We start from the raw sequence: 27,047 nt of genomic DNA, 5'->3' as shown, positions 1-27,047 counted from the left end.
TCACACCTACAAAGAACAATATAAAAGAAAACAGAAAAACCATACTAAGAAAACTTAAAAAAAGGTGTAAAATTAAAAGAAGAATAAGGTGAAAATGAAAAACAGGCGAAAAACACCAAAAAGTAAACAAACAAAAAAAATATGCAAATGTAATAATGAATTGGGCGCTATATTTTATGTCAGATTTGCAGATCAATCACAAGTAATATGTATTCCTTGTGGCACTGCCTCTTATTACTGGGCATGTTGTTCTTGCTTTATAGCTGAAGGCCCATAGAACAGAAAGCTTATTATAAATTCTTTCTGATTACTATTTTATGCACTACAATCCCCAAAGATAAGTGCACACAACATTTTTTAGACCCTGGTGTACCCACTAAGTATTTCAAGCAATAGACACTTTTGGACAAAGCTGACGGTGTTTTTCCTGAAGCATATCGTTTGGGGTCTTTTTGGTGTTTTTTTTATGTGGATTTGCCACCAGTGGTTTTTGTTTTTTTTCATAACTGCATATATAAATTAGTGAACAGAACCTAAGATCAAAACAAAATGAGCAAATACCCTTTAGTAATTAAACATAGGGTACTTAGTTTACATTGTTTTGATCAAAAAAAGCATAAAAGCCATCCCACTGTGACAAGGTGTACTCCAATGGGACAGTACCTAACTCTTGTAGTTCACCTCACTATATGTCAGCAGACATAAAAATAAATAAGGGCAGCGCAGGACCGGGTCCCGACTGTGTGTTTTTACATTGCAGTGCATATATTGTTTTTAGCATTTTTTCAGAGCTTGAAAAATATGTCGTATCCTTGTGGTGATCGGCTGTCTCAGAATATAGAAGCTATACGTTATACAAGAAGCATGTCTGGAAGCTGGAGACTGTAAACCACAGAGGATAATGGAGAAGAACTATTTTATCCTTAAACTTATAACACTAAAATAATAGCAGCTGTCTGTAATCGCTATTGTAAATAGCAGGGTGTGGGTTGTGGTCTGGAAAATATGTGTATTGTGTCCTCGCTGCTATAGACAGCAGGAAAAAGTCAGTGAAAGCCACTGCCAAGATTCACAATGCTTTCAAAGGACCGACTATATTGTCTAAGGACTACCGAGTCTTAGACAATATAGAAGGAATCACAGACTGAAAACACTGTGCGTGCTAAGGAGAACTATAGAAACTGGCAGCAAGTGTGTCCTAGAGTCCCATTCACAATGCTTTTTGTTCTGAATTCAACTTTGTCATAGGGACATCATATCCACATTAATATTCGAGATCCAGAATGACATTTCTGAAGCTGGCTGGTATGTGGAAGATGGTTTGCATCTGTACAAGTGCATATTGCCAGACTTCAGGACATGAGGTTTTCCCACTTGTGACACTTGGAGTGCATTAGCTTCAGTCTTTAGAGCCTGCTCGCACTATTATATAATGCTTTTAGTTGGGTGTCACAGACCTGGAAATATCCATTGTAACCCAAGGGACCTATGTTTGTGGTTTAAAGCATCATTAAAGGGCTATTTCTATTTTTATACATTATCATCTATCTGTGGGATAGCTGATAACATGTTGATTGAACCCCTACAAATCCCAAGAATGGAGCTCTGAAATGCCCATCCGAATACAGCAATTGATGAACATACACACTACCACTAATAATGGACCCAAGATAGCTGAATAGAGAGTGGATGGAACGGTGGGTGGTGTGTATGCTCAACAATGCTCCATTCACACGGGGCATTCACAAAGCCCTCTTCTCGGGATCAGTAGGTGGACCCCATACCGATCAGCAAGTTCTCTCTTATCTTGAGAATAGGTAAAAACATCTAAAAATGGGAAAAGCCATCCAATTTTTAAAAATAAATAATACAATCAGCAACAAATACTGAAAAAGAAACACAAAATAGTGTCCATACGTGTGCAGTAGCTAAGCCATGCTGCTGGAGGAAAAATAAATTTACCTGCAGCAATATGGCCGCCGCCGCCCACGCTTGGCAAGTAGAATTTCTCGGGTACAGAGAGATGCTACTGCGCATGCGCTGGCATCCATATTCAGGGATGTAAATTTCAATGTGACAAAGAAATTACAAAGTCATATGTAAAATAGTAGTCACTGAAAGCACGGTGACCTGTCACAAGGCACAGATAGGAATACATGAATACAGAAGCAGAGCACCAGAGCACCAGAGCACATGCATATCATTATGGCAGAACTGAAAATAAAGATTATAAAAGAACCACTGGACAGATTTCATCAACAAAGGTATCATTGTACTCATTGTAACGGTGCCCACCTGACAGTGTATGTGGTTTACTAAGCACAATCCTGCTGACAGGTGCTCTTTAAGCATTTCAAGGTAAGGAGACTTTTAAGCCACAATGCTCCTCTGGGAAATATGCAAGAAGAGGACTAGAGCTCTAATGCCACCTATAGGAAGTAGCAATCCTTAAAGTCAGTATCGACCTTCATGGATGAAATGGCTGCAGGTCTCCTGACTCAACCTTGACAGCCTCATAGGCATAATAATCTTTTTATTTACATAGTGTCAACATATTCTGCAGTGCTTTACAATTCAGACAATTTTACAGACATTATCATCACTGCCCCCATTGGGGCTCACAATCTACATTCCCTATCAGTATGTCTTTGGAGTGTGGGAGGAAACCCAAGCAAACACGGGGAGAACATACAAACTCCTTGCAGATGTTGTCCTTGGTGGGATTTGAACCCAGGACCCCAGCACTGCAAGGATACACTGCTATCCACTGAGCCATCGTGCTGCATATGGCCAGTCTGTACATCATGGATGGTACACAGACCATGTTTCCCTGATGTCTGAATGAGGCTTAAAGGGAACCTGTCACCATGAAAATGCAATTCAATCTGCAGGTGCCATGTTACAGAGCAAGGTGAGAGGAGTAGACTGAGCTATAGTTTTGTGAGAAAGATTCAGTATAGCCTGTGTTTTCATCATTTACTCCTCTGCTCTGTCTGGGGTTTTCAGTCCAGTGGGCGGGCCTATCAGTGACTGACAGCTACTTCTGTATGCACACTTATTCAAAGAAAGCTGTCAGTCACTGATTGGGTCCAGTGGGCGGGCCTATCAGTGACTGACAGCTTTCTTTGAATAAGTGTGCATACAGAAGTAGCTGTCAGTCACTGATAGGCCCGCCCACTGGACCCAAAATCCCAGAAAGAGCAGAGGAGTAAATGATGAAAACACAGGATATACTGAATCTTTCTCACAAAACCATGTATCAATCTGCTCAGCTCCCCCTGTGTATAACATGGTGCCAGCAGACTGGACTGAATCTTCATGGTGACAGGTTCTCTTTAAAGCTGACAGGCATCATTTTATACCTATCCTCTGGCAGGGCCCAACAGGAGCACTAAGATGGCTGCTATGGGCACCATTATCAGTCCTTCAGATACCATGAGAATCCACTGTTGTAACAAGATTGTGGGGTTGTCAGCTAATGAGCTGACACAAAGAGAAAGTTGCTATGGACTGGAGCAACTGTGGGGTTAAACTGTGGGGATGGCAAAGTGTCACTTTCAAAGCGACCAAAGATCAGATAATCTCTGAGGAAACTGGAAATAAGGCTGCTTTTAAGCATCACCAGCAAATCTTATAGTGCAAGTATAACATATTCCTATGCCCACATAACCCCCAGAGACCAAAAGAGCACGGTCCTGTATAGTTTTCTTTTCATGCTGTACAGAATAGCACAGTCTCTTGCACTAATCCATAAAGAGGCACTCCGTAAAACATTTACTGAAGATATACATTTTTTTTAAACATGGGAGCCAATGGGCGTTGAATGCAAGGCCACACTGGAACTGAAACTCAGCCCTGGCATTGAGAGCGCACAGGCCCATCCAGTGCGTGGTGAATGTGAAACAATTTCGTGCACTTGTGGGTTATAGCTGATTTGGGTATACACTGTGTGCAGAATTATTAGGCAAGTTGTATTTTAGAGGATTATTTTTATTATTGATCAACAACTATGTTGTCAATCAACTCAAAAGACTCATAAATATCCAAGCTTAATATTTTTGGAAGTTGGAGTGGTTTTTTTTTTAGATTTGGCTATTTTAGGAGGATATCTGTTTGTGCAGGTAACTATTACTGTGCAGAATTATTAGGCAACTTAATAAAAACCAAATATAATCCCATCTCACTTGTTTATTTTCACCAGGTAAACCAATATCAGTGCACAAAATTTAGAAATAAACATTTCTGACATGCAATAACAAAAACAAAAAAAATTAGTGATCAATATAGCCACCTTTCTTTATGATGACACTCAGCAGCCTTCCATCCATAGATTCTGTCAGTTGCTTGATCTGTTTTCGATCAACATTGCGTGCAGCAGCCACCACAGCCTCCCAGACACTGTTCCGAGAGGTGTACTGTTTTCCCTCCCTGCAGATCTCACATTTTATGATGGACCACAGGTTCTCTATGGGGTTCAGATCAGGTGAACAAGGGGGCCATGTCATTATTTTTTCTTCTTTTAGACCTTTACTGGCCAGCCACATTGTGGAGTAGTTGGATGCATGTGATGGAGCATTGTCCTGCATGAAAATCATGTTTTTCTTGAAACGATACCGACTTCTTCCTATACCACTGCTTGAAGAAGTTGTCTTCCAGAAACTGGCAGTAGGTTTGGGAGTTGAGCTTCACTCCATCCTCAACCCGAAAAGGTCCCACAAGTTCATCTTTGATGATACCAGCACATACCAGTACCCCACCTCCACCTTGCTGGCGTCTGAGTCGGAGTGGAGCTCTCTGCCCTTTCCTGATCCAGCCTCTGGCCCATCCATCTGGCCCATCAAGAGTCACTCTCATTTCATCAGTCCATAAAACCTTTGAAAAATCAGTCTTAAGATATTTCTTGGCCCATTCTTGACGTTTTATCTTATGTTTCTTGTTCAAAGGTGGTCGTTTTTCAGCCTTCATTACCTTGGCCATGCCCCTGAGTATCGCACACCTTGTGCTTTTTGATACTCCAGTAACGTTGCAGCTCTGAAATATGGCAAAACTGGTGGTGAATGGCATCTTGGCAGCTTCACGCTTGATTTTCCTCAATTCATGGGCAGTTATTTTGTGCCTTTTTTGGCCAACACGCTTCTTACGACCCTGTTGGCTATTTGCCATGAAAAGCTTGATTATTCGGTGATTACGCTTCAAAAGTTTGGAAATTTCAAGACTGCTGCATCCCTCTGCAAGACATCTCACAATTTTGGACTTTTCAGAGCCCGTCAAATCTCTCTTATGACCCATTTTGCCAAAGGAAAGGAAGTTGCCTAATAATTAAGCACAGCTCATATAGGGTGTTGATGTCATTAGTCAACACCCCTCCTCATTACAGAGATGCACATCACCAGATTTACTTAATTGGTAGTTGGCTCTCAAGCCTATGCAGCTTGGAGTAGAACAACATGTATAAAAAGTATCATGTCATCAAAATACTCATTTGCCTAATAATTCTGCACACAGTGTATGCAGGGCCGGCATCAGCACCCGGGTAAGTGCCGAGGCCCTGGACCATCGGGGGGGGCCCACTCACCGTCGGGTCTGGGCCGCTTCCCCAGAATCTGTGCAGAAAGGCTGCCGCTGTTTGAGTGCTGTCACTTCTCCAGACATGGCCGCGTGCAGTGCGCTGTGTCTGGTAGTGATGACGCAGCAGAGGCGACACGGTGCCTTTAATTGTGCTTGTGTGTCGCTCCAGTGGCGTCATTACTACCGGACACAGCCGCACAGCGCATGGCCATGTCAGGTAAAATGCCAGCAATCAAGCAGCGCCAGAGGCCCAGCACAGATGCTAGGGGAGCAGCCTTGGCCCCGACGGTGAGTAAGTCCCCCTGATGGTCGAGGGCCCCGACGGCGAGTGGGCCTCCCTGATGGTCCAGGGCCCCAACAGCGAGTGGGCCTCCCTGATGGTCCAGGGCCCCAACAGCGAGTGGGCCTCCCTGATGGTCCAGGACCCCGACGGTGAGTGGGCCTCCCTGATGGTCCAGGGCCCCAACAGTGAGGGAGCCCCCCTGATGGTCCAAGGCCATGTCTGTGATGGCCATCAAACACACGCCGGTGGCCCTGCACAGCCATGTGCCCGAGGAGCTGGACGGGACACAGGCCGGGGCCGGTTGAGCGAGGCTTGTTACCAGCTTCCCCAATACCCATATTAAAAATATTTCTTGTGTGTGTGTGCGCTATGTTTGATAGCACAAAAAAAAGTGAATGAGATGTCTGGAATCTCATAGAAAAGCAGATTATTTTTTCCTTGCAGATTTGAAGCAGTTTCATGTCTGCAGCGTCGGTTCTTTCAGCATTTTTGCAGCAGTTTTCACCCAGTCTAAAGAACACTAAAAAATCTCATAAAAAAGCAGCAGTATTAAGGCAATTTTCCTGCCAAGAGACATTTTTTGGTGCAGAAATGTCTGCAGCAAATACTTATTATGTGCACATATCATTTCATTACCAGTAAACATTGCAGACTATGGGCTCTAATCTTTACTACAAACTGACTTCAGCAATTATCTTGGACAGGAGAAAGGTGCATCATCTAGATTGTGAGCCTCAATGGGGACAGTGCCGATATTGTCTGTGAAGCACTGTGGAATTAATGGCGCTATATAAGTGAGTAAAATAAAATAAATATATTTACACCGGCCGACTGCATCCTTATAACAGCTTTCCACCGCTTTGTCAAGTAACTGCAAGTATGGGATTTGCACAGTTGCAGTTACATGCTGAATAGATTCTCATCATCTTCTCTCAATGTTCTGCTGAGTAAAGCAGATGACAATCTCGTCAGAACATGACAATTTAGCACAAATCACAATCCTGCAAAGACATGACAACCACTCCAACCGGCAAGCAGAGCCGAATCCTAACATTATGTATACTGCACACTGTCAGTTATTTTGTAAGCTGTACTGCTTGCTGACAGTTTCCTTTGGGGTGAAAACCCCCATTAACGGCTGTGGTCAGCCAGGGTAAATGCGCCTTAAAGAGAACCTGTCAGCAAGTAAACATATGGCTGTGATGGCGCTCTAATACTGATTACATTGATATCTTTGGTGAAGAAATCCGCTTTGTTGTTTCTCTTTAATCACCATGTGAGGTTCTCTGCTAATGAGACTTCGGTGTACAGGGGCCGGACTCTTTAACTGGTCAGTTTTCCATAGACTTCATTGTTAAAAAAAATGGATCGAGTTGAAACCAGTTTTTTTCAGCCGGATAAAACAGTTCTCTCTGCACAACGATTTTGTTATCGGATCGCTGCTGGATCCGTTCTATCTGATGATTACTGCACATGTGAGCATAGCCTTACTTTAGGGAGTCTTGCTTTTTCTCTCCTTGGGCCATCATGTTCTTATCTCCTCACTGTTTGGACTCGCTGAGCTCATTCTAGAGGTCATTAGACTCGATATCTTTTTTTAAAAGAATAGTTACAATATGTCTGAGAATAGCCATTATTCCCTTTCTTTCTTGCTTATATTTTATGTTATATAGAATTCCTCAGTATATTTATGTCATCCCCATTACCTTTTTCAACTCTCCTTACAAGTAAGTTTTTTGTTAGCTAAAACATGGTAGTAAGTAGCACATTAGACACGTCTATAATGGTAGTGTTTTATCACTGCATATTTCAGGGTTATGTGCTCCTGAGGACTAATTAGTGCGGCCTCCCTCAGGCGAAACCTGGTTGTGACCTCGTATAATATGGGGCTAGCCGGTCTCACCTACCAGTTTGGGTCACAGACACTTTTTCTGTTTACTTTAATGCTTTACTCATTGTTTATTATGTTTACACCCCAAATCCCTCTGAATCCGGGAGATCAAACCTATGAAAGCAATTCATGAATGATCATAACCCCTCTATGAAGGTAATTATCATCTTAATATTTGCGAGACAGAAAAAAAGCATGCGGATTGTACATGTGTTTTTCCTGCCAGGGACAAGTGGAAGTGAAGCGTTCTTCATATGCATTTCCGCATGTGGGTTGACAAGTGCTTTCCAGGCGATTTTAGCATCACTTGGAAAGTGCTTGACAACTTGGTCACACTATATAAATCCATGCAACCGGCATATAGTGTGACCAAGTTAATAGTTGAAAAAAAGATTAAAAATAAAAACATTATACTCACCTTCTGATGGCCTCCGGTCTTTTCTCCTCTGCGTGCGGTCTCTTGTGGTGGTCTGAAAGGACCTGCCATGACGTCATTTAGTCATGTGACGTCATGGCAGGTCCTTTTAGACCATCGCGAGCCGTACAAGAGACCGGACGCAGCGGAGAAAAGACAGGGGGCCATCAGAAGGTGAGTATACTGTATTTTTTTATTTTAATTCTTTTTTTTATTTTTTACAGGTACCATGGTACCCGGGTCTAGAGGAGAGTCTCCTCTTCTCCAGACCCGGGTACCATCTGCACATTGAATCGCTTAATATCCGCATGTGCACATGTAGTCATGCGGATATTATGCGATTCAATGCAAGTCAATGGCGGCGAAAACGCCGCGATTATGCAAAATAATTGGTAGTGCTGTGGATTTTTCAGCAATGATAATCTGCAGCGGAAATATCCGCAGCATGTGCACAGCACATGCGGATTATCATTGGGGAACATGGCAGACCTTCTACCAAGTGTTTTTTAAGCGTTTCTGCAGCGGAATTGCCGATGTGGAAACGCTTAAAAAACACATAGTGGGCACACAGCCTTACTTAGACTAAAGCTTTAATCACCTTGTGATTAACATTGGTGTGACAAGCTGGTCCTGTGAGCCCTGGTCCGACTCCGTCCACTTCTGTGATAAGCAGCTCACTGTCTATAGCTATGTGCATGAGTCTGGTGTGAGCGATGTTAGCTGTGTTGTGGGTGGGGTTAGCTTTCTCAGCTCTGCTGCATTGCTAAATCTAAAAACTCTGATTGTGTCAGAACTGCAGCACCCAGTACACTAAGTGATACATCGTTGGACTAAAGGTCTCTTTTCCTACATGTTGCCGCTCTCAGATAAAATAGCAAAAAACTGCTGACAGATTCCCTTTAGGTAAAATTGATTTTAACTCTGCAGCTGTTCTGAATCTAAAAGTAATGGATAAAATAATAAATAAAAGGGAGTGGTCCAGCTCACCCAAGATGAACTAGTCAGCGAATCCTCAGCTCGGATGAAATACAAAATATATTGCAAAAGGATTTGGAAAAGATTTCTGCAAGGGCAAACAGGTGGGAGATGAAGTTTAATGTTAATAAATGTAGAGTAATGCACCACAATGAGAGTAATCGTACTGCTGCATATAGAACAGGAGAAGGACTTGGGTATTCAAATTACAAGTAAACTGAGCAGCAGTACTCAATGTCAGGCAGCAGCTGCAAAAGCAAACAAGATTTTAGGGTGTATGAAAGGAGAGATAAAATCCTGTTATCCAAATGTATTATTGCCCCTCTATAAATCCCTTGTAAGGCCACATCTTGGATATGAGACCCAATTTTGGCTCCACATTTTAAAAAATATATTTGGAATTTAGAGTCAGTTCAAATGCAGAAACTAATTATTACATTACAAGATTTCATTTATATGTATAACTACATACAGTACAGACCAAAAATTTGGACACACCTTCTCATTTAAAGATTTATCTGTATTTTCATGACTATGAAAATTGTACATTCACACTGAAGGCATCAAAACTATGAATTAACACATGTGGAATTATATAATTAACAAAAAAAAAGTGTGAAACAACTGAAAATATTTAATAAGTGGGATTTCTTGCCTTATAAATGGGGTTGGGACCATCAGTTGTGTTGTGCGGAAGTCAGGTGGATACACAGCTGATAGTCCTACTGAATAGACTGTTAGAATTTGTATTATGGCAAGAAAAAAGCAGCTAAGTAAAGAAAAACGAGTGGCCATCATTGCTTTAAGAAATGAAGGTCAGTCAGTCCGAAAAATTGGGAAAACTTTGAAAGTGTCCCCAAGTGCAGTTGCAAAAACCATCAAGCGCTACAAAGAAACTGGCTCACATGAGGACGGCCCCAGGAAAGGAAGACCAAGAGTCACCTCTGCTTCTGAGGATAAGTTTATCCGAGTCACCAGCCTCAGAAACCGCAAGTTAACAGCAGCTCAGATTAGAGACCAGGTCAATGCCACACAGAGTTCTAGCAGCAGACACATCTCTACAACAACTGTTAAGAGGAAACTTTGTGCAGCAGGCCTTCATGGTAAAATAGCTGCTAGGAAACCACTGCTAAGGACAGGCAACAAGCAGAAGAGACTTGTTTGGGCTAAAGAACACAAGGAATGGACATTAGACCAGTGGAAATCTGTGCTTTGGTCTGATGAGTCCAAATTTGAGATCTTTGGTTCCAACCACCATGTCTTTGTGCGACGCAGAAAATGTGAACACATGGACTCTACATGCCTGGTTCCCACAGTGAAGCATGGAGGAGGAGGTGTGATGGTGTGGGGGTGCTTTGCTGGTGACACTGTTGGGGATTTATTCAAAATTGAAGGCATACTGAACCAGCATGGCTACCACAGCATCTTGCATGCTATTCCATCCGGTATGCGTTTAGTTGGACCATCATTTATTTTTCAACAGGACAATGACCCCAAACACACCTCCAGGCTGTGTAAGGGCTATTTAACCAAGAAGGAGAGTGATGGGGTGCTACGCCAGATGACCTGGCCTCCACAGTCACCAGACCTGAACCCAATCGAGATGGTTTGGGATGAGCTGGACCGCAGAGTGAAGGCAAAAGGGCCAACAAGTGCTAAGCATCTCTGGAACCTCCTTTAAGATTGTTGGAAGACCATTTCCGGTGACTACCTCTTGCAGCTCATCAAGAGAATGCCAAGAGTGTGCAAAGAAGTCATCAAAGCAAAAGGTGGCTACTTTGAAGAACCTAGAATATAAGACATATTTTCAGTTGTTTCACACTTTTTTTGTTAAGTATATAATTCCACATGTGTTAATTCATAGTTTTGATGCCTTCAATGTGAATGTACAATTTTCATAGTCATGAAAATACAGAAAAATCTTTAAATGAGAAGGTGTGTCCAAACTTTTGGTCTGTACTGTATGTGGTATAACTACAAAGGGTAATGGAACATTTGTTACATGTTGAGGAAAGTCAATTCTGGCAGCTGGATAGGAAAGGGTTCTTTGCAGTTAGAGCAGTCAGACTGTGGCATGCCGACCACAAGAGGTAGTAATGGCCGACACTATAACAGCATTTAATAAAGGTCTGGATACTTTTTAACAAAACTTGACATTGTGAATTATATATAATCTAGCAATAGAAAATGTATAACTTTGAAGATATCTTGAACTTCATAGCCCTAGGTCTTTTTTTAACCTATATAAATATGTAACTAAGTACAATGTACATTAGAAAAATGCAATTACCTAAAATATTATTTTACAAGAAATTTCCTTTTAATTTTTTATTTGTAAAATGCTAGTTATAAGCTAAATCTCCGCATCTAAAAAGTGCAAAACACTCCTGAAACACTTGCACGTTTAATCTGTATTTCTTATGGTGCCTAAGGGAAACCATAATGATAAGAAACCTACTTGTTAAAAAGTGCAGTTATTAGACTCTATAATAAAAGCAAATTACCAATGATGAAAGAGTTAACACTTGGGTCCTGCATCAGTAATAGCCCCTCCAGTAACCATGACAACTGTTATGAGGTGATAAACAAGTGTCATAAAGAAGATTCCATAAAAGAAGGGCATGCTGCCACAATCAACGTCATTACTGGTGCGCATGAGGACCTTGAGCTTGACCACCCCACGTAATGTGCCAACCTTGGTGTAATTTGGAGGTTCTAGCAGGGAAAGGGGTTGTCTGCTTTAGACGCCCCCAGGGGATGGGAAGGTAATGGATGTGGGTCCTCAGCACAGGATCCCATTCTGTTACGCACAGCGGAGAGACCCTATACACAGAGCAGCTCTCCTTTGGGAGTTCATGAACGGATCTGACTTTAATGGGTGATAAATTGGAAGGGATGAGGAGAAAGGGGGTATTTATCCTATTAGGGGTTATCCATAACATACAACCCCAATAACCAAGTGTCCGACTTCTTGAGAGTCGTACATGGATATGTAAGGGAGGAATGGTTCATCCACCTGGACTATCAGATCAACCAAATTGGGTCTAGCAATCAATATGGTGACAGATATTTGAGCAAGATCTCTCTCACATCGAGTTTATCACATTTATAGTCTGTATTTGTTATGTCGTTCTCTGTAAATCTAGTAAAATGTACAAATTGTAAAACTCGGCAGTTACAGCTGTTATATATCGGTACTAACTCTCTAAGCCCGAGGGAAGGGCAATCCTCCAGACATGGTTCCCTAGAGGTTTCCTCCACAGGGGGTTTTCCTCTCCTGAGTGCTGGAGGGTGACTCTTCGTGAGACGGGGGTTGTGCTATTTTCGGTGTCATGTAAATTTAAATAAAGTTGAGAACGTTTGACACCTAATTGCAATGCTTCGTGTATTTATTTTGCGTGCTTCTGTCTGATTCATTTTATTTGGGAGTTGGGGTCCATCACACATCACTGAATCATACATCTGGACATCTGCTGGCCGGAGTTTTCCCCAGGGGTTGTCCCTGCTCTAGGGAGCATGATGGAGCAGAGAAGACAAGCATTACAGCACAGCACCTGCAAGTGTGCACTCATCCTAAGGACTTATATTACAGCAGAATTACAAGCAGCTTCCTCGCCTCATTCACACAGTGAGTATTTTGGGCAGTAATTTATATCAGTATTTGTAAGCTAAAAACCAGAGAGGAAAAAACAGAGAAAAATAATAACTGAAACACTTTCACCTCTTCTGTGTTTTGGATTCATTCCTGGCATCTGTTAACAAATCCTGATGCAAAATATCACCATGTAAAAGTGCCCTAAATGCTTACTGACTGATGTGACAGTGTGAGTTGCAGTGAAGCAGCCGAGGTTACAAGCGTTAGAGTTTTCCGATTTCAAAAATCCCTGTGCCCCGGTTGCAGTTTTAAAAACAAACAAACTGTACTTTCCTCACCCTCCCCAGGACAGACTGCGCAGCATATGATCACTTCTATGATAACGGTCCCCCTATCCTCACCTCACTTACAACCAGCTACTGAATCTGAGTATGAGACGCACTCATTTAGGATAAGTTCTGCTGCATATGTGCATGAAAAAAAAACATATTACAGCGTATTACAGTACCAGCAAAGAAGATGAAGTATATTATCAAAAAGGCAAAAAAAAAATCAGCTCACCCATAAGAAGATCCGCTGCACGGAGACTTGTAATGCGGCGAGAGGTAGGCAGAAGCAAAAAACACTGATCCCGCATCAGAATCTTCTATTAAAGCCATACTTTATTGTGCAAAACTAGAGAAAGGAAGTCACAACTTCATCGCTAAAAACCATTAAAAAATTATGCAAACGCATTTCAGACGACTGTCTTAATCGCTGCATGTTTTTGCTTCTGACATGTATGTAAATCTCACGCCCCTGGGCCTTTCTTAACACTAAAGAATTTGAAATGCATTGAGTTTATGAAATCTGCAGCGTCACTTTCTCTTGCGGTTAATATTATTTATTATTCTTATATTGCCATTTATTCTATGGCACTTTACAGGTGAAAAAGGGTATACATAATACAAAACAAGTACAATAACCTTGAACAATACAAGTCATCGACTGGTACCGGAGGAGAGAGGACCCTGCCCGCGAGGGCTCACAGTCTATAAGTTCAGCATCCTGTGTGCAGTGATGCATGGGTGCAAAAATGACTGCACGACCCAATCAAGAGGAGATATAACTGTGTTTTCTGGTGTAGGGGCTGAAAAAAACTTTGGGGTATGATTATGAATCTTATTTAATTTTGGGGTGTGATGCACTACTTAGGTTAGAGGTGCGACCTTTAAAAAAAGAAGTCCTCTCGTCTCCCTGCATGTCTCTCCTGCACCTCAGATAGACCGCTGCATCTGATTGTCCAGAACACTATGAAATAAAGGACCTTTTAGCCAAAGGACTTGGTGAGTGTTGCTATTCATTTTTCTACTTGTTGCATAGATGCCATACTTTAGCCTTTGCACCACCATTATTCTCCATCACCACTGCTGTTGTTCAAAAATATAAATATAACAAAGTGGTGCCTGAAGATTTTTTCCATTCTCCTGTTGGATTTAAAAAATGAAGGACATACAGTCATAGGTGGATTATAATGAGGGCAATCTGGGCTACCACCCAGGGCCCCGAACCTCCAGGGGGCCCGGGGCTCCGGGGTGTCTATCGCCAGATTGCCCTCATTATATGTGTGGCGCCGTGGCAGATACCGGCAGACAGTAGCGGTGGGGGCCCCGGACCGCTCCCCCAGCAGCGGCGCACGGCCGCTGCTTCTTCTTCGGCCGGGCCAGCACTGCAGCAGTTAACTTCCCTGTGCTGGCCCGGTCGCGTCACTGCTAGGAGACACGGCCCTGTGCGCGGCCGTGTCTCCTAGCTGTGACGTCACGCAGTGCGCAGCCGGCCTGCAGTGCTGCACCGGAAAATAGCAGGAGGACTGGAGCCGAGTCGGGGGATGGTGAGTGTGTGTGTGTGAGTGAGTGTGAGTATGTGTGCAGGCAGATATCATTGTGTGATGTCTGTTTATATGTATTTTTGTGTTTCAAATGTGTTTATGCGTGTATGTATAAGTCTGTATATGTTTGTGTGTGTGCGTGACTGTGTGCGTGACAGCGTGCGGCCTCCTGCTGAGTATAGATGGCGCCGTACGGCCTCCTGCTGTCTCTGGGGGGGGGCGCCGTGCGGCCTCCCACTGTGTATAGATGGTGCCGTGCGGCCTCCCGCTGTGTATAGATGGTGCAATGCGGCCTCCCGCTGTGTATAGATGGCGCCATGCGGCCTCCCGCTTTGTATAGATGGCGCCATGCGGCCTCCCGCTGTGTATAGATGGCGTCGTGTGCTTCATATTGAGTCATACAATTAATGTAAGGCTATGTGCCCACGATGCAGAAAAGCTCCGGATTTTTTTTGAGCGTTTCTGCATCTCCCTGGCAGAAAAAACGCATGCGGATTGTGCATGCGGATTGTACATGCGTCTTTCCTGCCAGGGACTTGGGGATGTGAAGCGTTCTTCACATGCATTTCCGCATGCGGGTTGACAAGCGCTTTCCAAGCGATTTTAGCACCACTTGGAAAGTGCTTGACAACTTGGTCACACTATATAAATCCATGCAACCGGCATGGATTTATATAGTGTGACCGTAAAAGAATGGTAAAAAATAAATATATAATCACCTTCTGATGGCCTGCCGACGTCACATGACTAAATGACGTCACGGCAGGTCCTTTTCAGACCATCGCGAGCTGCCGGCAAGCCAGGACGCATCGGATAAAGCCACCGGGGGCCATCAGAAGGTAAGTATAATATTTATTTTTTATTTTATTCTTTTTTCACAGGTTCTATGGTACCCGGGTCCGGAGGAGAGTCTCCTCTTCTCCAGACCCGGGTACCATCCGCACATTGAAACGCATGGATTCTGCATGTACAGATGCAGTGATGCGGATTCCATGTGTTCCAATGGAAGTCAATGGCGGCGAAAGCGCCGCGCTTCCGCAAAATAATTGGTAGTGCTGCGTATTTTTCCACAATGATAATCCGCAGTGGAAATTTCCGCAGCATGTGCACAGGACATGCGGATTATCATTGGGGAACATGGCAGACCTTCTACCAAGCGTTTTTTAAGCGTTTCTGCAGCGGAATTGCCGCTGCGGAAACGCTTAAAAAACGCATAGTGGGCACACAGCCTAAAAAAAATTATTATAATTAATATTGTGCCAAATTAATTTCACGTGAACTATCACATGATCTATCACAGGGGGGCGGGGGGGGGGCTTTTAAACTGCCTGGGGCCCTTGCTACTCTTAATCCACCCCTGCATACAGTATATTAATAATAAAGTAGCGGGGCTACCGGGACACTAAACATCAGGAAAGCAAATTTCCATCTGCTAATAGAAGATCTGGATACTGGTCAATGTGCTTGAAAATAAAAATACACAGAGCAAATGGGACACTTTTATAAGCAACTTGAATAGGACCTGTGCACAATATATACACTATGGGAATGAACAAGCTAGAAATAGGAGTAAACCTCTAAGACTAAATAGAGCTGTAGGGTCACAATAAATGACAAAAAGAAAACGTTTAGAGAGGGCTCGCTGTCACTTGCGATTAAATCGGACGAATGCAATCCGATAAAAAAAAAAAATCGGATTGCATTTGAGCCAATTTAATCCTATGATAGTGTGCTCAGTGGCATTCCCCCCCACCCCCATCTCCGATCAGATTGCGATAGGGCTGAAAAAAATTCGCAGCATGGTGCGATTGCATGTTGGATTCGGATCACACGCACCCATATAAGCCTCTGGGAGAGTGTGAAACATCGCTCTGCACTCGGATTTATCAGAGTGCAGTGCGGATAACACCTTGGGTTGCCGATAGATGCTACTGCACAAGGACGGCCGGTGGTGCCATATTGCTGCAGACAAATTTTTTTTCCTCCAGCAAAATGGCGCCGCTAGCGGCGTTTGCGCGGTAGGATCCATCGGCAAGCAAAAGATGCTACTGCGCATGCGTTAGTGGCGGGGCATTTTGCTGCATGTAAATTTCTTAATTTCAACCACAGAATTACACATGCAGGATTTAAAATAGGAGGCAGGTCAGTGACGCCATAGTGACCTGTCAGAAGGCATACACTGGAATACATAAGCACAGCACCCAAAGCATGAGAATATCATTATCTCAAATCTGAAAATAAAGATTAAAAACGAACCACAGGATGGATTTCATCAACCAAAGTATCATATTAATCAGTGTAATGTTGCCCACCTGACAGTGTATGTGGTTTACTGAGCACAATCTTGCTCACAGGTGCGCTTTAAAGCAAGTGGATAGGGATAAGGCATTAAATAATTATAGAAAAAATAAATAAATCAGTATTAATAAATCAGTATTCTGCACCTGTGTTACCTCCTTCTAACAAAAGGGGCTTGCTGCATCCTGTTGTATATTTTCCTTGAACATCTTGGCTGGTAACTACCATTACCTTTTTGCTATTTTCGAAAGTAACAATAATCCAAAATCATTCTTCAATTAAATAAACAGTAAGAAACTCAATGATAGTGTTGGTGGAAGAGGATGAGGGAAAAGCCAATCTACTAAACGCCTCTTTACAGTATGTACACAAGAAAATCCCATGACACATGACATGATCAGGGATACCATAAATTTTCCATTAAAGGGGTTGTCCGGTCAAAAGTGATAAGTCTGCAGTCACTCTGTGTGACTGCAAATTTATCAATCCCCTCCCCGCGCAGGCAGAGTGACTGCAGACTTATCACTTTTGACTGGACAACCCCTTTAAGTGTCACCGGCTTAACCCAGCAGGAAGTACAGCGCAGCCTCAAAATCACTTAAGTAGACAAAAGACCTGCATGACATACAGCCCCAAGTATTGTAGGAGTTAAAGAGGCACTCCTCCCATCAAAGGTTTTATCCTCTTAATATATTGCAGTCATCATATTATATAGCACTGTGTACTTCCAATTGCTCATTTTGCTCTTCTACCCAGCTAATTCTTCTGTTTTCCATTAGGTCTATGAATAAAAGCTGACTTACTGAATCGTTCTAAGCTCTTTGTAGAAACAGGTCAATTTTCTCTGCACAAGTCATGAGTCACTGCAAAAGTCTATGGAGGGGAGGGTGAGCAGCTGAGTCAGAAGTTGAAGAGGGGAATGAGTCATGCAAGGACAAGAGACTTCCTGTTTCTACAAAAATCAGAGAAAAGAGAATAATTAACTAGGTAGTAACTGGTAGAAAGGCAAAATGAGCAATTGTAAGTACACAGTGGTATATAATATGATAACTACAATATATTAAGAGGATAAAAACTTTGATGGGAGTGCTTCTTTAAGTACCATGATAGACAGACCACTATTTCTAATATTCAAGAATTCAATTATAACAGGGTCTGAATCACAGGACTGCCGCTGTCACGGCGGTAACTCGCATGCCTCCTCAGTGCCGCCCTACTCACCGCTGTCACAACGTGGCTTCTCTTCGTGTCAGGCTGGTTTTGACTCTTGCAGTACTGCTGCATAGGAATCTGCTTCCATTTGGTTTTAGGGGGACGTGACCGGTCTCTGTAGGTGCAAGTGTGTTTTGTTTCTCCCGTTGTTAACCCGGCTCGTATACCGGTCCTATCTGACCTCTCCGCTCCGGACCTCAGCTACGTATCCCGAACCTGAGCTGCTGGCCCCGACCTCAGACCATCTGACCTTGTCCATGTCTTTTGCCCTCCAATACATGGTACCCGCTCCTCTAACCCTCCAATCTGCTGCTGCTGGAGTGGTTCCACCAAGGACAACATCTGTAAGGAGTCCTGTATCTTCTCCCGTGCCTGCGAGGGTTTCCTCCGGTTTCCTCGCACATTCCAAAGACATACTGATGGGGAATTTAGATTGTGAGCCCCATTCGTGACAGTGCCCATAATGTCTGTAAAGTGCTGTGGAATTAATGGCGCTATATAACTGAGTAAAATGAATAATAAATAAATTACAGCTGCATAGCAAATGTGGTACCAATATTCGAGAAGGGGAAAACATCTGAGCCTGGAATTTATAGGCCGGTAAGTTTAGCCTCTACTGTGGGAAACATCTTTGAGGGTTTTCTCAGAGGTTCTATCCTGGACTATCTTAATAAGAATAAGCTAATTTCCCAATATTGACGTATATTTATGAGGGATCTGTCTTTCAAACTAATCTGATCAGATTCTATGAGGAGGTAAGCACTAGATTGGACCAGGGAAACACAGTGGATATTGTCTATCTGGACTTTTCAAAGGTATTTGATACGGTGCCGCACAAAAGGTTTGCTATCTCATCCTTCTTCTCTGCTCGATTTCTAAAACTTAACATGTACAAAACAGAATTCATCAACTTTTTCCCATCTCAACTCCCCCAACAGACCTATCCATCAAAGTAAATGGCTGCTCACTCTCCCCAGTCCCACAAGCTCGCTGCCTTGGGATAACCGTTGACTCTGCTCTCTCATTCAAACCACATATCCAAGCCCTTTCCACTTCCTGCTGACTCCAACTCAAAAATACTTCCCAGATCTGTACATTCCTTAACCAAGAATCTGCAAAAACACCAGTGCACGCCCTCATCATCTCCCGCCTTGACTACTGCAACCTCCTGCTCTGTTGGCTCCCTTCGAACACTCTTGCACCCCTCCAATGTATCCTAAACTCTGCAGCCCAACTAATCCACTTGTGTCCCCGCTATTCCCCGATCTTTCCTCTTTGCCAATCCCTTCCTTGGCTCCCCATTGTCCAAAGACTCCAGTTCAGAACCCGTAAGTATGACATACAAAGCCATCCACAACCTGTCTCCTCCATACATCTGTGACCTAGTCTCCTGGTACTTACCCGCACGCAACCTCCGATCCTCACAAGATCTCCTTCTCTACTCGCCTCTTATCTCCTCTTACCATAATCGCATACAAGATTTCTCCTGTGCATCCCCCCTACTCTGGAACTCTCTACCCCAACACATCAGACTCTCGCCTACTGTGGAAACCTTCAAAGGGAACCTGAAGACCCACCTCTTCCGTTAAGCCTACAACCTGCAGTAACCCCCGCTCCACCATACCGCTGCACGACCAGCTCTACCATCACCTACTTGTACTTGTTTTTATTATGTATACCCCTTTCACATGTAAAGCGCCATGAAATAAATGACGCTATAAAAATAAAATGAGAGCAATGGGACCAGGGGAAAAGTGATAGGAAACAGAAGGTGGTTATTAATGAAACACACTCAGATTGGGTCACAGTTAACAGTGGGGTGCCACAGGGGTCAATAATGGTAGGGACAGATATATCGTCAATGCAGAACAGAGGACAAGCATTTCACCTAACACGTCCTCCCGCACACTGGGAAAAAGTCCTTCTCACCAGCAGGACTGAGGAAGGTTCCTGCACTAACGTGCTGCTGCTCTTCAGTGTGTGGAAGCTTCGTACCTCAGCCTGCTCCTGCGAGGCTGGCTGGCAGTAGGTAATGATCATGCTGACTGGCTGAGGCGTCATCTCCTCTTTCATGTACATAACGTGAATGTAAGGAAAAGAAGGTCATGTGGGAGGAGGGGTGCAGTGTTGCTTCCTCCACAGCAGAAGATACCTGGAGACTCCAAGTGACAGAGTGGCCCAGTGCAGGTACCAGCCCATCTGGCTTCATCTGCTCATTGAGCTTGTACTGAATAATCATACTCACTTATATAGCACCATTAATTCCACAGCACTTTACAGACATCAGCATCAAAGTCTCCATTGGGGCTCCCAATCTAAATTCATTATCATTATTTCTTTGAAATGTGGGAGGAATTGGAGGAAACCCACACAAACACAGGGAGAATATACAAACTCCTTGCAGATGTTGTCCTTGGTGGGATTTGAACCCAGGATGCCAGTGCAGCAAAGCAAGAATGCTAACCACTAAGCCACCGTGCTGCTAGAGGTTGCTTGTAATGCCAGGACTGCATGACACTGTATTTCTACTTTTATGTTCCAAGTCTTATTTCTGAGGAGACCTCTAAGCTTTTATCATCCGGTATAACACTACAGCAGAAGGTTAGGGTCGGTATAATTGATGGCAGGTAACTAAAGATTAAAATTAAATGTTGATCTATTATGGCCATTACTCTGTAGTAAGGGCCGCGTCCTGAGAACTTTTACTGATTGCTTAAATGAAGGAGCAGAATGCCTAAGAAACACTCATTTCTCACATGTAGTAAAGCTGTCAAACAGTCGCAATTCATGCGGGAGTGATTCAAACATAACACCGAGAACGCTGAAGATACTCGGAAAACACCTGAGCATGCTCGTAAATCTCGAGTAACGAACATGCTCGCTCATCACTAGTAAATACTGTACCATAAGGGAAAAAAAATGAAAACATCAGAATTGCTTTTTTGGGGTTGCTGCCTCTCCCCTTACTTGATATAAAAACAATGAATGTATGCCCCTTGCAATAAGTAGACTTTTTTTTCATTAAAAAAGCGTAAAAACCATCCCACCGCGACAAGTTGTACCCAACCATCCGGACCCTTACTCTAGTGACCCACCTCACTATTTGTCAGCAAGTCTCAAAGTGGCTGGGAGAAGAGCAGGACCTAGAGCGGGCTGACACCTGCCTGTGGAAAGCAAAATAGACAAGGTGCACAGCCCAAAGGTTATATTTGTCTGTTAGTGGCCACAGTGTGAATGTGCACCTACATATTACACTTATACAGTGGGGAAAATAAGTATTTGATACACTGAGGATTTTACAAGTTTTCCCACCTACAAAGAATGGAGAGGTCTGTAATTTTTATCGTAGATACACTTCACCTGTGAGAGACAGAATCTAAAAAAAAAAATCACATTGTATGATTTTTACATAATTAATTAGAATTTTATTGCATGAAATAAGTATTTAATACAATAGAAAAACATAACTAAATATTTGGTACAGAAACCTTTGTTTGCAATTACAGCAGTCAGACGTTTCCTGTAGTTCTTGACCAAGTTTGCACACACTGCAGCAGGGACTTTGGCCCACTCCTCCATACAGATCTTCTCCAGATCTTTCAGGTTTCGGGGATGTCACTGGGCAACATTGACTTTCAGCTCCTTCAAAAGATTTTCTATTGGGTTCGGGTCTGGAGACTGGGAAGGCCACTCCAGGATCTTGAAATGCTTCTTACGGAGCCACTCCTTAGTTGTCCTGGCTGTGTGTTTCGGGTCATTGTCATGTTGGAAGACCCAGTCACAACCCATCTTCAGTGCTCTTACTGAGGGAAGAAGGTTATTGGCCAAAATCTTGCGAAAAATGACCCATCCATCCTCCCTTCAATATGGTGCAGACGTCCTGTCCCATTTTCAGAAAAGCAAAGTATGATGTTTCCTCCACCATGCTTCACAGTTGGGACAGTGTTCTTGAGGTTGTACTCATCCTTCGTATTCCTCCAAACACTGCGAGTGGAGTTGATACCAAAAAGTTCTATTTTGGTCTCACCTGATCATATGACCTTAACCCATGCCTCCTCTGGATCATACAGATGGTCATTGGCGAACTTCAAATGGGCCTGGACATGTGCTAGCGTGAGCAGGGTGACCTTGCATTCCCTGTAGGATTTTAATCCATGACAGCGTAGTGTGTTACTATCGGTAATATTTGAGACTGCTGTTCCAGCTCTTCAGGTCATTGACCGGGTCCTCCCATGTAGTTCTGGGCTCATTACTGACCCTTCTCAGAATCAATCTTACCCCAGGAGAGATCCTGCATGGAGCCCCTGACTGAGAAAGATTGACAGTCATCTTTTGTTTCTTCCATTTTCTAATAATTCTGCCAATAGTTGTTGCCTTCCCACTAAGCTGTTTGCCTATTGTCCTGTAGCTCATCCCAGCCTTGTGCAGGTCTACAATTCTGTCCCTGGTGTCCTTAGACAGATCTTTGGTTTTGGCCATGGTGGAGAGGTTGAAGTGTGATTGATTGTGTGGACATGTGTCTTTTATACAGGTAACAAGTTCAAACAGCTGCAATTAATACAGATAATGAGTGCAGAGTAGGAGAAAAACTAACAGGTCTGTGAGAGCCAGAATTCTTGCTGGTTGGTAGGCGATCAAATACCATATTTTTCGGACCATAAGACGCACTTTTTTCCCCCCAAATTTAGGAGGAAAATGGGGGGTGCGTCTTATGGTCCGAAAATAACTTACCGGTGGTGGTAGAGTGGGATCGGCGACGGCAGCAGCAGAAGAGGTATCTGCCTGGGAGCCAGGGTCTTGTCTTGCTGTGAGCGGCTTCCGATGTGCGCGGCCATCTTTCTGAAGCTGATCTGCAGGAAAATGGCCGCCGGAGCCGATGCATACGCTCTGCCACGCCGGTGGCCATTTTCCTGTAGATCACAGCTTCAGAAAGATGGCTGCGCACCGAAAGCCGCTCATGCCGCTCTGCCACACTCACAGCAAGACACAGACTCCGGTACTAGGCCCCAGGGTCGCAACCACCACTCACCCAAGCCCCCAGAGCCAGCAACCATTCACCCAGCGCCAGCCACCACTCACCCAGGCACCCATGCCCCCAGGGCCAGCCACCACTCATCTAGGCACCCAGGCCCCAAGCGCTTGCCACCAGGTGCCCAGCCCACCAGCACCAGGCGCCCAGGCCACCAGCGTCAGGCACCCAGTGCAAGCCACCAGCGCCAGGCCCGGCTTCCTGAAGGACCCTGCCTCCTGTGACCCCCGCTCCACCGCACCTCCAGGTAAGATACCTATTCAGACTATAAGACGGACCCCCATCTTATCAAAAAAAATTTTTTTCCTATTTTCCACCCCAAAATTTGGGGTGCGTCTTATGGTTCGGTGCGTCTTATAGTATGAAAAATAATGTACTTATTTCATGCAATAAAATGCAATTTAATTATATAAAAATCATACAAATGCGATTTTCTGGATTTTTTTTTTAGATTCTGTCTCTCACAGTTGAAGTGTATCTACGATAAAAATTACAGACGTCTCCATTCTTTGTAGGTGGGAAAACGTGCAAAATCGACAGTGTATCAAATACTTATTTCCCCCACTGTATATACAAGTGTGCTGGCCCTGTGCCCCTACATATTACACTTACACATACAGGTATGCTGGCCCTGGTTTTCGGTTTCCCTCCCCTTACTTGTTGCGCAAAAAAACCCAATTCCTCACACATACCACTGAAAAATATGTTATGGGTTTAGGAAAATGGCGACACAACACCTTTTTTTTAACCAGTAAAATAAGACCTGTTAAGTATCACCACACCCATGTGACCTGGATGATCATGTTACTGGGTCATTTTTACCACATATTGAACACTTAAAAAATAAAAATGTCAGAATGCAGTTTTTTCACCATTTCACCCCACTTGGGATTTTTTTTTGCCATTTTTTCATGACAATGGACGGTAAAGAGAACAAGCCTGCACACGGCTATGTCTGTGGAGAAAAAAATTAATAAAAAAAGATGGCTCTTGGAAGAAGGGGAGAAAAGGATAAAAACTAGCTGTATCCCTGAAGTTTATTTAGCCTTTAATATTCTACAGATGAATATAGCAGCGTGGGTCAGGCAGATAAAGAGCAGTAAGGAAGCCCCTTGTACAGCAGTGTGGACCAGGCAGGTACAGAGCAGTAAGGAAGCCCCTTGTACAGAAAGTGGACCAGGCAGATACAGAGCAGTAAGGAAGCCCCTTGTACAGCAGTGTGGACCAGGCACATACAGAGCAGTAAGGAAGCCCCTTGTACAGAAGGTGGACCAGGCAGGTACAGAGCAGTAAGGAAGCCCCTTGCACAGCAGTATGGGCCAGGCAGATACAGAGCAGTAAGGAAGCCCCTTGTACAGCAGTGTGGGCCAGGCAGATACAGAGCAGTAAGGAAGCCCCTTGTACAGCAGTGTGGGCCAGGCAGATACAGAGCAGTAAGGAAGCCCCTTGTACTGCAGTGTGGGCCAGGCAGGTACAGAGCAGTAAGGAAGCCCCTTGTACTGCAGTGTGGGCCAGGCAGATACAGAGCAGTAAGGAAGCCCCTTGTACTGCAGTGTGGGCCAGGCAGGTACAGAGCAGTAAGGAAGCCCCTTGTACTGCAATGTGGGCCAGGCAGATACAGAGCAGTAAGGAAGCCCCTTGTACTGCAGTATGGGCCAGGCAGGTACAGAGCAGTAAGGAAGCCCCTTGTACAGCAGCGTGGGCCAGGCAGGTACAGAGCAGTAAGGAAGCCCCTTGTATAGCAGTGTGGGCCAGGCAGATACAGAGCAGTAAGGAAGCCCCTTGTACTGCAGTGTGGGCCAGGCAGGTACAGAGCAGTAAAGAAGCCCCTTGTACAGCAGTGTGGGCCAGGCAGGTACAGAGCAGTAAGGAAGCCCCTTGTACTGCAGTATGGGCCAGGCAGGTACAGAGCAGTAAGGAAGCCCCTTGTACTGCAGTGTGGGCCAGGCAGGTACAGAGCAGTAAGGAAGCCCCTTGTACAGCAGTGTGAGCCAGGCAGATACAGAGCAGTAAGGAAGCCCCTTGTACAGCAGTGTGGGCCAGGCAGGTACAGAGCAGTAAGGAAGCCCCTTGTACAGCAGTGTGGGCCAGGCAGATACAGAGCAGTAAGGAAGCCCCTTGTACAGCATTGTGGACCAGGCAGATACAGAGCAGTAAGGAAGCCCCTTGTACAGCAGTGTGGGCCAGGCAGGTACAGAACATTGGAGTCAACCGCCTTCCAATGTGTAATGTAATGGGGCTGCAGTAGCTAATTACATAGCTGCTTTTATTTGTTAAGGCATGGTAAGATATGTAACAAATGATCCTATTGGCTGTTTCCTCTTTGCACTGCTGCTCTTAGTGCCCGCGGCTATACTTGCATGCCGCCTTCTTCCATTAGCGCCGCTTCTCCCCGAGGTGCTGAGGCGGCAGCACGCCCGGTTCTCCTTATCAAGCCTTCATCAGCCGGGGCCCGCAGTCCTCCACATGAGCGCCGCCATCACTGTCCAGTGCAGCGGCCACGTGACTCCGCGCAAGGATCCGCACGCGGCAAAACTCGAAGCCTGATTGGTCAGAGTTTTGAATTGTAAATGCGCAGTTCGGGAGCGTCGGTGATAACGGTTCTAAGGAGATCAGAGAACGGGAGAGGCCGGAGAGAAGCCAGAGGGGCAGACTGTGCACTGTAGTCAGATCCGGTTATATTAGTTGTCAGTGTGACCTCATATTGACCCCTGCCCAGATCGGTGCCATCATACTGACCACGGCCCAGATCGGTGCCATCATACTGACCACGGCCCAGATCGGTGCCATCACACTGACCACTGCCCAGATCGGTGCCATCATACTGACCCCTGCCCAGATCGGTGCCATCATACTGACCCCTGCCCAGATCGGTGCCATCATACTGACCCCTGCCCAGATCGGTGCCATCATACTGACCCCTGCCCAGATCGGTGCCATCATACTGACCCCTGCCCAGATCGGTGCCATCACACTGACCACTGCCCAGATCGGTGCCATCATACTGACCCCTGCCCAGATCGGTGCCATCATACTGACCCCTGCCCAGATCGTGCCATCATACTGACCACTGCCCAGATCGTGCCATCATACTGACCCCTGCCCAGATCGTGCCATCATACTGACCCCTGCCCAGATCGGTGCCATCACACTGACCACTGCCCAGATCGGTGCCATCATACTGACCCCTGCCCAGATCGGTGCCATCATACTGACCCCTGCCCAGATCGTGCCATCATACTGACCACTGCCCAGATCGTGCCATCATACTGACCCCTGCCCAGATCGTGCCATCATACTGACCCCTGCCCAGATCGGTGCCATCATACTGACCCCTGCCCAGATCGTGCCATCATACTGACCCCTGCCCAGATCGGTGCCATCATACTGACCCCTGCCCAGATCGTGCCATCATACTGACCACTGCCTAGATCGGTGCCATCATACTGACCCCTGCCCAGATCGGTGCCATCATACTGACCACGGCCCAGATCGGTGCCATCATACTGACCCCTGCCCATATCGGTGCCATCATACTGACCCCTGCCCAGATCAGTGTCATCATACTGACCACTGTCCAGATCATACAATTAAGGGTGTAATTGTATAATCCAGGTCTGAGATCTTGTGGATCCTATTTGATCTAATACTTTTTACCCTATAGATCACACATAGGTCATAGTTTTGCGCATGTGCAGATCACACTTGAGGTCATATGCTATCCATGTTATATAATACTCATGTTACATCATAGTTACATGCGAGGTCATTTAGGTCACATATAAGTTTTTACCTTAGAGGCTCCACCCATAGAGTATAAACACGAGGTCGGATCTACAGATTACATGTTACATTGTATTTACATGTGAAGTTGTTATCACATGCTATAAATTAACACGAGAGGTTATACAGCT

The sequence above is a fragment of the Phyllobates terribilis genome, unplaced genomic scaffold (genome assembly GCF_046119375.1).
Source record: "Phyllobates terribilis strain yellow unplaced genomic scaffold, ASM4611937v1 Scaffold_2__4_contigs__length_985480577, whole genome shotgun sequence".
Lineage (NCBI taxonomy): Eukaryota > Metazoa > Chordata > Amphibia > Anura > Dendrobatidae > Phyllobates > Phyllobates terribilis.
Note: the sequence above shows the minus strand (reverse complement) of the source record.